Below are 17,149 nucleotides of genomic sequence, written 5' to 3'. Positions count from 1 at the left end.
ATACCCGGGGGAGCAAACAGCTGTGCATATCTCTCTAACAGTGTTATAGAGTGTGGACAGTTTGAGTTTACCCTGTATAAGCTTTATACAGAATAAAACAGATTTATTTGGGGTTTGGATCCCATTGGGTGTCTGGGTGCTGGAGATAGGTGACTTGCTGAGCAGTTGTTGGTTTAAGTCTGCAGCTCTGGGGGCATGGACCAGACCTGGGTCTGTGTTGCAGCAGGCTAGCGTGACTGGCTCCACTAGGCAGGGTTCTGAAGTCCCAAGCTGGCAGGGAAAACAGGCTCAGAGGTAAATTCAGCACATCAGGTGACAGTCCCCAGGGAGTCTCTGTGACCGAAACCATCACAATGTGCTTGCCTGAAAACTTAACAAGTGGTGGTTGAAGGCTTGTATTATGGTCCAGTGGGAGCTACCAACTCAATAATGAATGGAAGATGATATGTGGGTAGGGATTGTTAGTTTTTCAGTCTTTTTATTATTTCAGGACTTCAGGACCCTACTTCCAGAAGATTGCAGGGAGCTAAGAGAGAAGTCTCCCAAGATTTCCTCAGTATAGCTTATCAGAGCTTATCCAAAATAATCACAGAGACTTCAACTTAAACAATCAATTCTTTATTAACTAGGGAAATAGGAATAGGATAGGCAAGAAGGGAATAGGGAGGGAGGATTAATAATACTGAACAGATTTTATAACTCTGCATTTTTCCACACAGGGATTACAAAAGGGTAAATGTTATATAAATGAAGAACGAAAAGTCCATTCCTGCTCCAAAGAGTTAACAACCTATGGACAAGACAAGAGGCAACAGATGGATACAGACCAACCAGTAGGGGGACTACAAGGCAAAAAAGAGACAATATTGATCAGCATGATACGGGGGGAATCTCAGCAGACTAGCAGCCTAACCATTCTGTCATTTTTTTTTAAAGCATCACAGAAGGTTAGTTTTGAAGGAAGATGAGGTAGTTTTGGGGAGACTTGTGGCATGTGTCTCCCAAATGACTGCTCTATACCGTGTCCAGATGCTGCTGCTGTCGAGATCAGGATTTGATGGATGACTCACCGGACCATGTTCACCGCTGGAACAGGATAGGACTACCACACTGGAGAATGATGGTGAGGAATTAGGTAGGAGGCCTAACTAACTTCCCACCCCAACCGCTTTGTGACGCCCTCTCTGTGAGTAAGAGCCCTAGCCACTCAAGGTAGATACCCCGTGGATGGAGGTATGCTTCCATTAAAACAATAAACCCCAACAGTAAACTGGATCTTTTCCCACACAATTAGAGTTGAGATGTTATCTAGGCAGATAACTGGTGTCGGATCTCTTTCTAAGACCCAGCTCTGGAAGGAACCTTCTCTCCAAGGTAAGAGCAGAGGAAGAACCCTTTCCCACTCTTTCCCAGCCTATATGATCCCTCCCGTTGCCTAGCAACAAGCCACTAGATTTCCCACCTTTTTTTTCCTAATGGAACAAGAAGGATGTCTAACATGGCGGACTACTTGTCCTTTACAAACCAAAATGGCGGACAATAAATGAAACCATATTAAACACCATTACCAAGTATCATGTCATAATTTGATTGGGGTGGAACTCATAGGAATGGCCATGAAGAGACCTGAAGTTGGAGAAAATTAGCTTATGTTTGCGACAGAGGGAGCTGCTGGAGGGGTGCAAAAAGAGGGGTGACATAGTCTAGGCGACAGGCTAAGAAAATGATCTTTGCAGCTGCATCTGAATGGATATGAATAGGGAAAGACTGCATTTGCCAAGGCCAGAGAAGAGAATGCTGCAGTTATTGAGACATAAGATGATGAGAGCCTGGGTGAATGTTTTAGCTGTTAGATGGATAGGAAAGGCTGTATCCGATGTTATGCATAAAGAATCTGCCAGATTTAGACATAGCCTGGATGTGAAGACCTAGACAGAGGGCTGAATTTAGGATATCCCCAAGTTACAGGTCTGAATGACAGGAATAATGTTGGTGTGCTCACAGTGATTGAGAGAAAGATGGTGAGGAGGACTGGGGAGGAAGAGATAAAGAGCTCTGTTTTAGCCATGTTAATCTTGAGCAGTTAGCTAGATATCCACAAGAAGATATTAGACAGGCTGAGATTTTAGTTTGGATAGAAGGAGACAGGTCTGGAGTATAGAGGTAGTCTGGGAGCCATCGGCACAGAGATAGGTCTAGAGGGAGAAAAGAAGGGGAACCAAGGAGGAAGTCCTGTGGAAATCCCATAGAAAACTGGAGAGATGAGGAGGATTCTCTGGCAGACACACTGAAGAAGCAATTAAAGAGGTAGTCAAGGGAGGACAAGAGTATAGTTGACAGTATTGAAGGGGGCTGGCAGCATAGGCACCAACTTCTCCAGGCACTGCTGGGTGCTCGTGCCCCCCCCCCCGAAGTCCCCTCCCCAACTCCGCCCCCTCCCTGTCCCTATTGAATTCCTTCCCCAAATCTCCGCCCCGGCCCCGCCTCTTTCCCACCTCCTCCCCTGAGTGCGCCACGTTCTTGCTCCTCCCCCCTCCCTCCCACAGCTTGTTACGCTGTGAAACAGCTGTTTCGTGGCAGCAAGCTGGGAAGAGAAGTGGGGAAGGCGCGCTTAGGGGAGGAGGCAGAGGAGAGCTGGGGTGGGGGAGGAGGGATGGAGAGCTGCCAGTGGGTTCAGAGCACCCACCAATTTTTCCCCATGGCTGCTCTAGCCCCGGAGCACCCATGGAGTCAGCGCCTATGGCTGACAGGTTGAGGCGGAGGATGGAGTACTAGTTCTGAACTCTGACTAGCAAGAGGTCCATTAGACACTCTCAAGAACACTTTCAGTGGAGAGCAAGGCATGGAAGACAGATTGGAGAAGGTGTAGGATGGAATTATGGGATTGTAAACAATACAGTCAATTAGAGATGAAAGAGAGATGGGGTGGTAGTTGGAGAGGCAAGTGGAGTCACAGTCTCCTCCATCTTGAAAACTCACCTATCACATATTTGTATTAAGGGGAAAGTCAGATGAGAGAGAGGTAGAGGAAAAGAGTAAGGAAGGGGATGAGTGGGCATAAGGGAGATCAGCAGATGGGTTTACTGGGACAAGTGAAAGATACAGAGGAAGACAGCAGATAAGAAACTGCTTCATCTGGCTAGGGGAGTGACTTAATCTTGGAGCTTCATGACAAGCCCTGTTTCGGAGTCCTGTAGTCCTTTTAGTTCTTTCCTGGGCTCAACTTACTCCTTCAGCCCTCTCCTCGATGCTGGGCTATATTGACAATCTTGCTCCCCATAGTGCAGGGGTCTGTAGCAGGGTGGACCCTGCTCCTGCTGTGAGGGGTTTAAAAGTGGCCTGGCAGGGCTTGAGAGCAGCTGCTCTCAAGGCTGGGCTGATTGAGGAAGTGGCTGCAGCTGCAGCCACGTCCCAAACTGAGCCACAGGCCTTATAAAAAAAGGCCAGGGAAGCCAGAAGCCCAGACAGTCTTCCTCTGCCTGAAGAGGAAGAAGGGCCTGGCTGCAGGGGCTATAGGCAAGGTACCTAGGGTGAAGCAGGGCTGGGGAAAGGCTGAGGAGCTGGGAAGCTCCAGCCTAGAAAGCCCCAGGCTGCGGCCTAGTGAAGGGGCAACAGGTACTGGGGGTTGCAGAGGGCAGCCCAGGGGCAGGCCAAGGCAGCAGGTCCAAACCCCTTTGCCAGTGATGAGTAGGCTGATACTGCAGTCTGCCCCAGAGTGTGGGGCTAGACAATGACTGGCAGTAGCCAATACTGAAGCAAGGTGGGGATAGAGGGTGGGGGTTCCCTGAGGAGGGGAGACCCTAAGAAAAAGGGGTTACTGCTGGGGGCAGCACCCCATGAAAAAGGGCACCAGGTCCAGGGAGGGACACGGGGGCCAGAAGACAGGCAGATCACCAGCCTGCAGAGGGCGCTCCAGCGCTGGACAGAGCTAATTCCCAGAGTCACCAGCAGGAGGCGCCGCAGGGGTGAGTCTGACCCGTCTACAGGGTCCCTCATGGCCTTCTACTTAAGGCTGCAGCTAAATGTTTGCTCTTGTTCATCACTTGTCTCCACTCTCCCTTTCCAGGAGGCACAGCTGTAGCTAGTGAAATGGATGAGCTTGGAGTAGATAACCATCTGCCCCACGGTTCCCTCAGGGACATTTCTTAGACTTCTCAGTTAGTCCGTCTCTGAAGCCTTCCCCCAGGCATTCCTCCAGCATCTCCAGTCTTCCCAGGTGGCCAGTGACAGTTCAGAATTGTTCAAAGATTTTTATTTTAACTTTGTGCAGCTGAGCATTTTTTTAGTGTGTGTGAATGAACACACATAGCGTTAAGTCAGCTACTTCCACATGGGGACAACTTAAACAAGAGCAGTGCTGAATTTATTTATTTATTTATTTATTTTGGAACCCCATGTAAATTGGGCATAGATCCTTTTTAAAAACAAATAAGCCCCTGTAGATTGCAGTAAACCTATGTGGCAGAGAGTAAGCAAAATGTATCTCCTTGTGCACTTCACTAATAGAAGATGTAGACATATTTTCAGTCTCATAATCAGTACCATTTCTTGCTTATTTTGCTTTTTGTTGTGCCTACTCCCGAATTATCTATCTTCTGAATTTTTCCTTTCTGGGCAATTTTCTCCATCAGTCTAACTTCATCCTGCTGGCTGGAGTGCATGACCACTTCTTGGACCACTGACAAGTCAGCTGCTAGAGGTGCTTGATGGTCACCCTATAGCACATGCAGACTTGGGAGAGGATATAAATGCTGGTTTCTATCAATTTCTCTTCTGACACTCAGCCTTTCTGGCTCATTTTCCACTGCTAACTGTCCACCCATGCCCTCTTGCCTACACTGTAGTATAAGATTTATTTATAACTCTGAACTTGTTACTTTATATATAATCTTGCCAAACAAAAACACTGAAAAACCAGATGCAGTCTAAGTCACCTCAACCTCACCACCATAACCATAAAACCTCAAAAGGTCAAAGTCCTCACCCAGGCTTTGCAGTCTAGTCATGACTTTGTTTTTGCCACACTGCCTACCTACATCTACCATGCATCACACACATGCCTATTCCCTCCATCTCGACACACAATGTGTGATGTTAACTCTGGGTTTGGGAGGGGAGACACACCACATCACCTACATAACTTCTAGAATGGTAACCTAATATTTAGTTTTTTTAAACACTAAACTGTGCTTGGCCAGCTCCATAGGCTGGTATGGATGGAAGTAAGGCTCTGACTAAAGTAATTCACACTCATGGGGATGCTAGGCAGGAGCACTTTGTGTGCTCCCGTGAGTACCCAGACACTGTTGCTCAATAAATATAGATGAGGTGCCTTGCCTTACACTGTCTTTCCCTGCTCATTTTCATTAGGACCAGATGTGATCTAGGGCCTGAATCAAGCCCTTGAAGTCAATGGGAGTCTTGCCCATGACTTTAATGGGCTTTGTGGGTTAGGGATAGTGTCTTTTTTTTAAACATTGGATCTAAGTTGTTGAGAAAGGGACTGTTTTATGTAAGCCTTGTTGAAGGGGGGAGGGATAGCTCAGTGGTTTGAGCATTGGCCTGCTTAAACCCAGGGTTGTGAGTTCAATCCTTGAGGGTGCCATTTAGTGAACTGGGGTAAAAATCTGTCTGGGGATTGGTCCTGCTTTGAGCAGAGAGTTGGACTAGATGACCTCCTGAGGTCCCTTCCAACCTTGATATTCTATGAAGCATGGGCCATATCTTCTGTTGCATCTGTGAAGCACCATGCAGTACACATACTTGATAATCAATAGTTTCCTTCTAATAGAAAATTTCCTAAATCTTTGACAGGGGCAGCACCAACGTGCCAAGTGCATGCCTGGGGCAGCAAGCCACAGGGGGGGCTCTGCCGGTCGCCGCAAGGGCAGCAGGCAGGTTGCCTTTGGCGGCATGCCTGCGGAGGGTCTGCTGGTTCCGCAGCTTTGGCGGATCTCCCACAGGCGTGCCGCTGAATCCACAGGACCAGGGACCTCATGCATGCAAGCCGCTAAAGGCAGCCTGCCATGCTTGGGGCGGCAAAATACCTAGAGCCGCCCCTGATCTTTGATAGAGGTTCTGCTTGGAGTTCAAAGAATCCCTAGCCTCAGTCCCACTAAGGACAGACTTATCACTAGGATGGTAGAGGGTGGCTGTTATAAAATAAAGTGGTTTTTTGATGATGCTGTAGTTCTTGTTTGAAAGACACAATCCAAAAATAAATTGTATAGTATTTTGCTGAAACTACACTAGGCTGATATATGTAACTGTCTATAGTTGTTTAGCATTTTTTTCAGGCTCTCTCATAGGCTCTGTAATAGACGTTTGCTCCAAGGTACAAATTAACTTTGCAGGCATCAGAAAAGAAGCAGTAGGAGTTCTAACTCCCAAGGCACATGCTGCAAAAATGGAAGAAAACAGGTCCAGTAATAAGCCACATTTGCCATCATAACTGGGACAAAGGGCCGCTAAGGGTAAATGCTTGACAGTCACATTAATCACTGTGAGAAAGCAGGCTTATACAACTAGACATGACCCACTCTTAGTGCTTGGCTGTGCATTACTTCAAAGGGTGATTTGTAGGTCTAAGAGCTGTTGGTTACCACTAGTCACCAAACTACATTGTCCTTTTTGAATAGTGAATCCAGAGCTATTCAACTTCAATGAATCCTGACAAGCAGAAATCAAACCATATTCTATTCTCCAAAGTGTCTTTCCTCATTACACATTGCTACTCCTTTGACAGCTTCTCTTCCTGCTTTCATAACTTTTCCTATCATTCAAAACACCAATGGAAACAAAACACATCTCTGAATTTCTTCCAGGCGTAGCTGTTCCATTGACTAAAGATCTCTGACCCTGGCATTTTTGTGTGCGTGCACATATTATCTGCATAAATAGCCCTTATTTTCTGTGCTGTACAGAACCACAGACACAGCTTTTGGGAAAGCACATTTCTATGGATGTTCATAGTGCGTTAATAGGTATATTCTGTTCTGATCTCCTGCAGCTCATATGTGCAAGAGGAGCACCACTTAGAATCATAGAATATTAGGGTTGGAAGAGACCTCAGGAGGTCATCTAGTCAACCCCCCTGCTCAAAGCAGGACCAACACCAACTAAATCATCCCAGCCAAGGCTTTGTCATAAGAAACTGTAGGTGAAATCTTGACTTGTGTTGCATAGGTACCCAAGGAGAAGGAAAGAAGTCTCTTAACCCCTACCACCACCTATGTAGCGGCTGGGCCAGATATCAAGACTACTTAGATGAAGTCAATGAGCACTGAGAACTCTAGGCCATGATTTAGGATGCTTCAGTTGATGGGTACCCAACCTGAAACTCTTTGAGACTTGAAAATGGGTCTCATTTTCAGAAAGTGAAGAACATCTGCACACAGATAACCAGGCCCCTTTAAGGCATCTCAAGTTGAGCATCCAAAAATCACTATTCCCTTCTGAGAAACATGGCCCTCAGTACTTCCAGACTTCAGGCTCTGTGTCTTTTAACTATCCCATTCAGTCACAGCTGTTTTTTTAAATGGTGAGTAAAGGCCTGATCCTGCAAGGTGCTGAGAGCTCTTTTTGTGATATAGAACTCTCTTCTCAATTTCCATTGGTTTCAATGGGAGTTCAGAGCTTTCAGCTTCCCACAAGAGCTCAGCACCTTGCCGGTTCAAGTCCTACATGAGCAATCTTACATTCAATAGCATCTGTCATGGAGTGGTGGAGTAGTTGGAGTTCCTTCATGGTTATGAGGAGGACTGTTGCAGCAGGGAATTTATTAAACAGAAGAACTTCTTGGTGAGGGAATTCTCTAGTTGCAACTTAAAGCATGGCTCTGTGTGTTTGTGTCCTCAACTACATGGTGTCAGAAGTGAGTGACTTCCTCTCTCTAAAGAAGGAGTAAAGGGGGAAAAAGACACCCCTCTTCCTCCATACCCCATGCTCCAGACAGCCAGAGTGGTGAGTCAGTGGGGAAAATCAGGGAGGAGATGTGAAAACAGCATCAGGAAGGAGGCAGAGCCCAGTCTCAGTGCAGCAATGGAGTCCATAACACATGTGGCTCTGTTAGAGACGTTTAATTTTTGGTAGCTGGCCTTGCTGGATCTGTAGATTTGAACAATTCCAGATGACTTCTGGTTTCAAAAAGAAAGCACAAGAATTCCGGGTAAATTCCCTGATATTGTCAGTGTCCTATCCCCCCACTCATGAGGGCAGGGGAAGAGAACATTCCAAAGTGAAAGGCTTTTGATGCCCATTTCATAGGCAGACAGAATGTTATTTCGGAAAGGGCTACATTTAATAGAAGGTGCCTGGAACAAGAGGAATCAGCTGAGGACATTATCACTGCATATTAGTTCATGCTCAACATAGCAAATATAGACTGTTAAAAAGAAGAACTAATACAAGACAGGATACTTCTTGGTATAAGAGACATCAGCTTATGAGCACAGCTTCAGTTAGACCCAGATCTTACACTAGGAAAAGTGAGAATCCTAGAAATCATTAAAAAAAATAGCAATGTGATGCTAGCAGCACCGGGGAGACTGCATCAGACAATATTGACACAAACATGAAAGGAGCAGTCAGACCAAATTTACAACATAAGAACAGTGCTCAACTAAATGGTAGGAGATCAAAGATTCTTAATGGGAAGGAAGTTTGGAAATCTGTGGAAGATGTGACAAGTCACCAAGCTACAGCTGGCAACAACATCCAGCAAAAGAGACAGAATGTGGGAGATGCCAAAACACGTGCCATTTTGCAATAGCATGCAAGTCACCAATAGGAGTGGAAACAATCCAAGAGGAAGTGACAAGTCCATACATCCATACTGCCCTCAGTAGAACAAACAACACCTTGGTACACAATCTAAACAGTTGAAACCTTAAATTTGAAAGTGATACAGGGACAGTAGTCAATGCAATTTTATCTCTTCTCTTCCTCCCTCCTCTTCTCCCCCATAACGTTCCCCTCTGGTGTTGTCTGGACTGGTGATCTGCTAGGTCACTCCAATCCTTGACTCTGGGAGCCAGCCTTACCCTGCTCTGCTGTGAGAACCCCCACTCCTCTGGCATGTAAGTTGCTCCCAGCTACTTGCAACTGAATGACACTAGCCAATATCTCTGGTCCAAGACACAACCCTAGGAACCTCCGTCTTGCAGTGTCCAGTTATGCCTGCTGGACACTGAAGGCTTATATGAGTTCGTCAATTTAACAAAGAAATTGATACGTATCAGGCTTGTTCTCCCAAGGGGAGTCTCTGACACGCTTCAAACCAAACACACTGCTTCAGGTAGAATAAACAAGCAGATTTATTAACTACAAAGATAAATTTTAAGTGATTATAAGTCAAAGCATAACAAGTCAGATTTGTTCAAATGAAATAAAAACAAAATGCAGTCTAAGCTGATCTTAACACTTTCAGTGCCCTTACAAACTTAGATGCTTCTCACCACAGGCTGGCTGATTGCTTTTCAGCCAGGCTCTCCCCTTTAATCAGTGTTTCAGTCACTTGGTGGTGGTGTCTGTAAATGTAGGTGGAAGAGAGAGAGAGGGCATGGCAAATTTCTCTCCCTTTTATCATGTTCTTTCTTCCCTCTTGGCTTTGCCCCCCCACTTTAGTCAGGTGAACACTACCTCATCGCAGTTCCAAACTGACCAAAGGAGCAAGGTGACTGCCTCAAGAGTCCAACAGATTCTTTTGTTGCTGTCTAGGCCAGCATCCTTTGTTCCTGTGAGGCTGGGCTGGGTTTGTCCCATACGTGCCCTGATGAGGTGTGAATTGCCTCTCAGTTCTTGGAGAATTTTTGCCTGGGCTTATTTAAAGTCAGGAGGATACATTTTCAGACTCATAACTACATGAAATTATAACCTGTAACCTTACTGTAACAACAATGCTCAGTGCATCATGAGCCTTCCAAAGACACCCAACATGACAAACTTTGCACTGGATACCACACAATCATTTTACGAGGATGAACATGGGGGTGCTGGGTGTTTCCTTGAGGTACGGAGCATCACCCCCCCCAAAAAAATTTGCAATTAAATTCTTTCTGAGGGGAGTGGTCTGCAAAGACCAATTTTTTATGTGGGCTGGTGACAATACATTAGATGTTTGTGGCCGTTCCTTGGGAAATAGGAGGAAGACAGAAAGTAGGACGGAGAACTCAGCTAGGGTTGCAATAAAAGGACTACACCTAGCAGAGAAACTGGAATGCATTAATGACAAAAAGCAAACTATTCAGAAGCTATATCCACATGTCTTTACAGGGCTAGGAAAACTGTTAGAGGAGTACAAAATAAAATTCAGTGATTCCATTTGCCCTGATAGCCCCACACCACATCCCTATACTCTTTCTGGGGAAGTCGAAGAATTAAAGAGAATAGAAGATATGAAAGAACCCACTGAGTGGCGTGTACAGATTACTGTAGTACCAAAGCCCAGTGACAAAATCCATATTTGTGTGGACTGTACACAACTTAATAAAAACATGAGGAGAAGACATATGCTTTCCGCAGTTGACCAGACATACTTCAGTTGTCAGAAGCCAAAGTCTTCTCAAAGTTAAGTGCTACAGCAGGCTTCTGGCAAATCCCCCTTGCCAAAGAACTGATACCCTTAATTATATTCATCACCCTATTTTGAACTTGCTGTTTCAGTTGTCTTCCGTTCAGCATATCTCAAGCACCAGAACAGTTCCAAAAATCAATATCTCTGATCATGTAAGGTTTGCTCGATATCCTTTGGTATATGGCAGATATAAAAATGAACATGATGAGTACTAGATACAGTGTTCAGATGATCCCAACACGTCGGCCTCACTCTGAATGAGAAATTTAAATTTGGAAAGAGCAGATAAAATTTGTAGGACATGTAATTAGCAAACTGGGCATTCAGATGGAGTCAGACAAACTGAAGGCTTACCTCAACCCAAAGATGTTTCTGCTGCAAGAAGATTCCTGGATATGACAAACAGTTTTTGAAAATTCTTACCAAATGTAGCTCATCTAACACAACCCTTAGATCTCCTTAATGGTCACAATATGCAGATTAGTAGCTGTCCATAAAACACTTTGAATAAAATAAAAGAACTACTGACATTTGCACCTGTTTTAGCACAATACTCAGTAAACTATCCAACAACAGTAGCAGTAGATGCATCCTCATATGGTTTAGGAGCAGTGCTCACACAAAACCAGCCAGAAGTAGACCTGTTGCATTCATGTCAAGAAGCCTCAGAGAAACTGAGCAGTGATATGCTCAAGTGGAAGAAGAAGCTCTAGCAGTCACTTGGACTTATGAGCAGCTCAATGCATATCTGCTTGGCATGAATTTTGACATAGAAACAGACTACAAGCCCAAGCACTATTGGGTTCAAAACCATAGGATGTCCTTCCACTTAAGAGTCAAATATTTTTTTACTAGAGCTGATGTAATTTTTCTTTTGACATTGAATACATACCAGGGAAAGAACTCATAGCAACAGACACTGTCTAGAGCCCCAGTTGAGCAGCTACCAATGGAAGAAGAAAAGACTTTAGAGAAAGATGTCAAAGTCTACCTTGATGTCTGATAGCAATTCTAGCATCTGCCAGCTGACTTCAGCAAATTAGAGATGAATAACTAAAGAATGAAACTTGCCAGAAACTGACTCTCAATTCTGCCAAAGAAGGTGGGATCAAAGGAGTCAACTTCCAACAGACCTACTACCAATTTGCAGGAGTGAAGTGACCTTCACATAGCTGATGGCCTGTTTCTGAAAGGATGAGACATCACTTAAGAAAAAGTTGCTCTCCAAAATCCATGCAGGACACCAAAGTATAGACAAGTACAGGGTATGAGCACAACAATCTCTATGGTGGCCGGGTCTGAGTAGGTAAATTTAGTAGAAGGTGAGATATGTAACAAGGAAAATAAACAACAATCACCAGAATAATTACTCTCTACAAAGCTACTGACAGATCTTGGCAGCAGGTAGCCACAGATTTGTTTTTCTGGAAAGGACACACACACATTATTTTAGTTGATTACTTCTCCAAACATATTGACTTGGCTATATTTACAGACTTCATCGAGACAAGTCATACAGAAACTAAAGTTAACATTTGCAATACATGGAGTTCTTGAAGTCCTCATATCTGAAAATGGGTCTCGGTTTATCTCTGAAATATTCTTAGCATTTTCACAGGGCTTTGATTTTGAACATCAGTTTGGTGGTTCACATTAGCTCCATAGTGACAGGGAGGTGGAGAGAGCGTTACGGACTTCAAAAAGACTTCTGCAAAAAAAATCAGTGGATGCATAAAAAACACTCCTGGCATATTGGTCAACACAGCTTGCATCTGGCCTATCTCTAGCAGAACTTCTGATGAGAAGATGACTAAGGATGCCTTTACTTGTGGCACTGATACAGCTTGCATCTAAGTAGGATGTTGAAAGGAATTTCAAAAACAGGATTCTGCAATAAAAATTAGGCAGCAACAAAACAGAATAAAACATTACCTGAATTGACATCAGGGAACAAAGCTTGGTTCAAAAGCTCGCAGACGTTTGGAATTGTTAAAAACTTGGCAGAATCTTCCCGATTCTACCTAAAGAAGAATCCAGAAAAACTCTCCCAGAGGAGTCAGGTTCATCTTCAATATTTCCCACCACAATGAAAAGAGGATCTGGGACCTGTAGCATTCTGTAATAAGGACAACTCCACAGGAAACTCCATGCACAAACTCAACAGAAGTCAGAACACTGTCTGGAAGACTGATCAGACTCTCACAAAGACTTGGTCTTTAGGATACTGCTCACGACTATTTAAATGCAATTGATAAGGGGACATAGTAGTGTAAATAGTTTTAAGGAATTTTATTTTGAATTACAGCAGATTCTGCTATTTAGCAACCCGTCAGTTGCCAGCAAAAAGTTGCTATTATTTGGCAGTCGCTAATAAGCGTAAGGCAGGTTTGTGAGACAGTGGCCAGGGAAGCAAATGCTGAGACATGCCTTTCCTGGCTGCAGCCCTACAAACCTGCCTGCAGGCAGGGCAGCAGTGGGGAGGTGGCTGCAGCCCAAATGCCAGGTTGTCCATGGTGAAGGTGACCACTGGGGCCTACAGAGACGTGCAGTTCCTCTCCCTGTACTCTTCAGGGGTCAGGGCTCAGCATGTCCCAATGCTTCCTTCTCAGTGTGCAGTCTTCTGGCAGGGCACAGGTCAGAAAGCAGAGAGAGGCATTGTGTAGCTCTGGCATCCAGGCGGCAGCCCCTCTCCTTGCTACTGCTCTGACCACAGCCCTCTCACCACCGGTGTGGTCCCTATGTGCAAGCTGGTTTGCCAGGCTGAAGCCCCAGAAGGAAGCACTGGGACATTTTGAGCAGCAGCCCCAGGCTGTTTTGTGGGTCTGCAGCCAGAAAAGGAACGCCCTTTCGTCTCCAGCTGCAGCCCCAAAAAGCTGCCTGCAGGGTGTGCTTGGCCCATCCCAGCACTTCATTCTGGGGCTGCAACCTAAAACTGCCCACGGGGTGGGGGAAGGGGAGACAGAGAGGACACATCCTTGTGCTGCCTTCTGGGGTTGCAGCCTCGCAAACTGCCTGCAAGTGGCACCTTTTTTCAAAAAAAAAAGTCACTAATAATCAGCATGCCTTTACTAATATGTGAATCCCATAAACACTGATATTAATGGAATGGAATCTGGATGGTTAATGGCAACATATTTCCAGGAATTAAAGTTACTAATATCAGCATTGCTATTAAGCAGAATCTACTGTACTGTGTGTGTGTGTACATTGGTTTATAATTAAGTTTTAATCTTTTATTATAAAGAAAGGGAGATGGGGAGTGTGTAGGGTTCCTGGTCCTCAGTTTCCAGAGAGGATCAGCTTGCATTGTAGTGAGGAGCTTGATAACTGTAGGAATTTCCTGTACTTTAGTGGCTGCTTAAAGCATGACTCTCTTGTGTTTATGTCCTCGCACTAAAGATTTGGTTTGATTTGGTAATTTATCACTTCAGAATTTAGATCAGTAGACATTTTATAGGAGCCAAACATGTTTAACCCCTTTCATGTGAGGGTGTTATACCCATCCTGAAGAACAAGGAGCCACCAAAGGCATATAAAATGGAAGAGGTACCATGTATAGTATATGTAGCCTGATTTTTAAAATTATCAAACACTTGCAGCTTTCTTTGGCTTCAATAGGAAGTGGGATTGCTCAGCACCACTGAAAATCAATCCATCAGAATCTAAATTGTGACAGTCAGTCTGCTGGCTGATTACCTACAAAATCATGTCAGAGAATAAAATAATATTTAAAAATGAGTCATTGCTATTCATGGAAATATTTCCTATATTGTGAACATGCAAGTTAGGAGGTAGCAATGTTCCTACAATGCTAGTATTTAATAGCTGTATTTGAAATATGATTGATAGGATATACAATATAATAGTATAATGTCATTATAGTATACTCCTGTATACTGTAGTTACTATCCAGTTGCCGTGAACAGAGGCAACTAAAAGTTTCAGAGGGCATAGCTGTGGACTGTGCTTGAAGGTAGCAGAACTTGGTGAGTGGTGCCTTTGGTTTGTCTGTGAGTTGTTTGTTTGCTGTTTGTTCTCTGGATATGGGCTGTGTAGCTGGGCTATGGGCTCTTGTGTAAGCAGCTGAGACAGGTCTGTTTGTTGGTCCCTTAGTAAGGGCCCTTGGAACTTTGATTGGCCCTGCTGTTTGAAGTCTTAGTGATTAGTCACTTCCTGGTGATGAGGGGTGGAGGTGAGCTAAGTAGGGAGACTTGGTATAAAAAGTCACTTGCTAGGCATGCGGAACCCAAGTGGACTCTTCTACATTTCCTAATATACTTAAAAGACTATTTCTAAGGCCAGAAGAGTTAATAACAGTCAGATTTCTCCTTGAGTCCCTTTGCTTTCCTTATCAATTTTCTACACTTCCTAGTTTCTGATTTATATTCATTACTATCCATTTTTCCTTCCTTCCATGTGTTTTTATATATAATCTGCCTTGACTTCCCCTCTAAACCAGGTCAATTTTTTAACCAATATGGACTTCTTCTTCAGTTGTGATATTGTGGCTTTTGGGGCATCTAGTACAGTGTTCTTAAACAATTCTCAATTATTATTCATGTTTTTCTGAATAAATTATTCCTCACAGCTGATTTGGCTCATAATCTGTTAGGACATTGATCCATAAACATTCAGCATAATTTTATTCCAAGTTATAAGTGACTCAGAAACAGGTAATACAATTTTTGACATAAAGTGCCATTACCCCTTCCCTGTGACTGGCTTGATCCTTTCTAAATAGGTTATAACCATTGATTTTAACATCCCAGTCATGTGAATCACCACACCAAATTCCAATAATACCATCTAGATTGAATTTATGCTCATAAATGAGCAATTTCAATTCCTTGTTTGTTATTCAGGCTGCTTGCATTGGCAATTAAAGAATTTCTTCTCTTCATGTCCTTTGGTTCCTTGATTATATTTGTTCTCAACATCTCAACTGTATGCTAAATGAGTACTCATATCTTCCCCCTTTTTACCCTTCCATTTTATTCATTTAACACCCCTTTTGATTACTCTAGTCAGTCTGCCTCTGAGGAGATTGGTTCCCCTTCTACTTAAGTGGTGGCCATCCAAGCTATACACCCCACAGAAAACAGACCAGTGTTCCACAAAATCAAAACCCTACAACACATACTTAGCCAGCCACCACTTACCCAGAATCTTCTGTCTTCTTTCACATGAATTATCTGAGAGAGATCCTGTGATGTAGTGTCATTAGTGCCGATATGAACCACCACCAGTGGATCCTTGCCTGTTGACTTTCGAAGCCAATCCAATCTTAGAGTGATGTCTTGTGTCTAGGCTCTGAGAAGACAGCATATTTGTCCTTCTGTCTGCCTGTCCCTTACAGAATATTCTTTCAATTCTTCTGAATACTGAATCCCCAACAAGGACCAGCTGTCTTCCTTGGATGATTGTAGACCTCTTTGTGGGCAAGCTTCATTGTCTTACCTTGTCACAGACCTCTTCAGATATTAATTGGGGAACTAACACTACATGTATGATATTCTTAGTACCTATGCCTTTTTGTTCTCAAAGGAGTCACATATCCTCGAAATATGCCCTGTGGGCATTTCATTACTTGTTTTTCTAATTAATATTTTGGAAGGGGGCTTCAAAAAGAGACAGACCAAAGGCCATTTGACGTTTACTCTCTCATCAATCATTTACTTAAGCTCTTAGTATGGTGCCATTCTAAAGGATCAATTTGACCTGGGTCATTCAGTACCAAGCTCACTGATTATGTGTTTTCTGCATTTTCTTTACTTGGTGAGCTGGCCATCGGCTGACATGACCAAAGTTCCAAGTTGAAGCATGCGCATGCGCACGCGCACATACACAGAGCATTGGATTAACAATTCAAGTGCAATTTCAGCACTCTTAGTAAATTTCCATACAAATGGTATGATGCTAAGAGAACTCTGCTTGCAGAATCCTCTAGAAAACTTAGATATAACAAGCCATACCAAATTCATGTTCACCACATTCATTCATATCAATAACGATAATTTATAATAATAATTTGGCACCATCCCAACAGGGGCCAGGCCCTTGATCTCCCAGTTGAGTCTCACCCATAGTCTAGACTCTTCCCTTGTAGATTCCTCTGTCCCAGAAGCGACAGCCTGGCTACAGACAATCTCTCCTTCACTCTCCCCCTGCTTCTTTTTTGTTTCTTTTCCTGTCATTATATGGCACAGCAGCCTCAGCATGTGAGGCTATGACCGCTACCTACCACAGTTTTTCACATAAGCAAAAATCTGTATCCTCTCACCCAGTCCTGTATCCTTAAAATCCTTCTTTTAATGCTATCCCACCTTCTTGGTCCTCTCACCATCTCTTTCAGATTCTGTTCCTTCATCTTGAGGTGCCTCAGTTCTTCATAAAGAATTTTTCTTTCTGTGTAATTTTCCCTGCATTGCCACAGCAGATGCTCAACTGTTTCTTGAACTTTGCATGTGTCACACTACCTCTCCTTGTGCTTGTTTAGTAAATATAAATGACCATTCACGTCACAGTGACCAGTTGGCACTCTACATAAAAGTTACTTCACTTCTTCTACCACAAGTA

General features: G+C 43.9%; 1 long non-coding RNA gene across 1 annotated transcript in view; it reads right to left on the bottom strand.

Moving 5' to 3' along the window:
- LOC123378022 overlaps nucleotides 1-16,115 on the bottom strand; it is a 53,262-nt gene extending 37,147 nt beyond the window's left edge. Inside the window, exons 1-2 of the long non-coding RNA XR_006582436.1 lie at nucleotides 15,733-16,115; nucleotides 1,021-1,086 (exon numbers count right to left, since the gene is read on the bottom strand). This is a non-coding gene — a long non-coding RNA (uncharacterized LOC123378022). The remainder of the gene's footprint in view (nucleotides 1-1,020; nucleotides 1,087-15,732) is intronic.
- Between the last annotated feature and the right edge of the window lie 1,034 nt (nucleotides 16,116-17,149).

The sequence above is a fragment of the Mauremys mutica genome, chromosome 1 (genome assembly GCF_020497125.1).
Source record: "Mauremys mutica isolate MM-2020 ecotype Southern chromosome 1, ASM2049712v1, whole genome shotgun sequence".
Taxonomy (NCBI): Eukaryota; Metazoa; Chordata; order Testudines; family Geoemydidae; genus Mauremys; species Mauremys mutica.
Note: the sequence above shows the minus strand (reverse complement) of the source record. Positions and strands in the feature narration are given on the sequence as shown.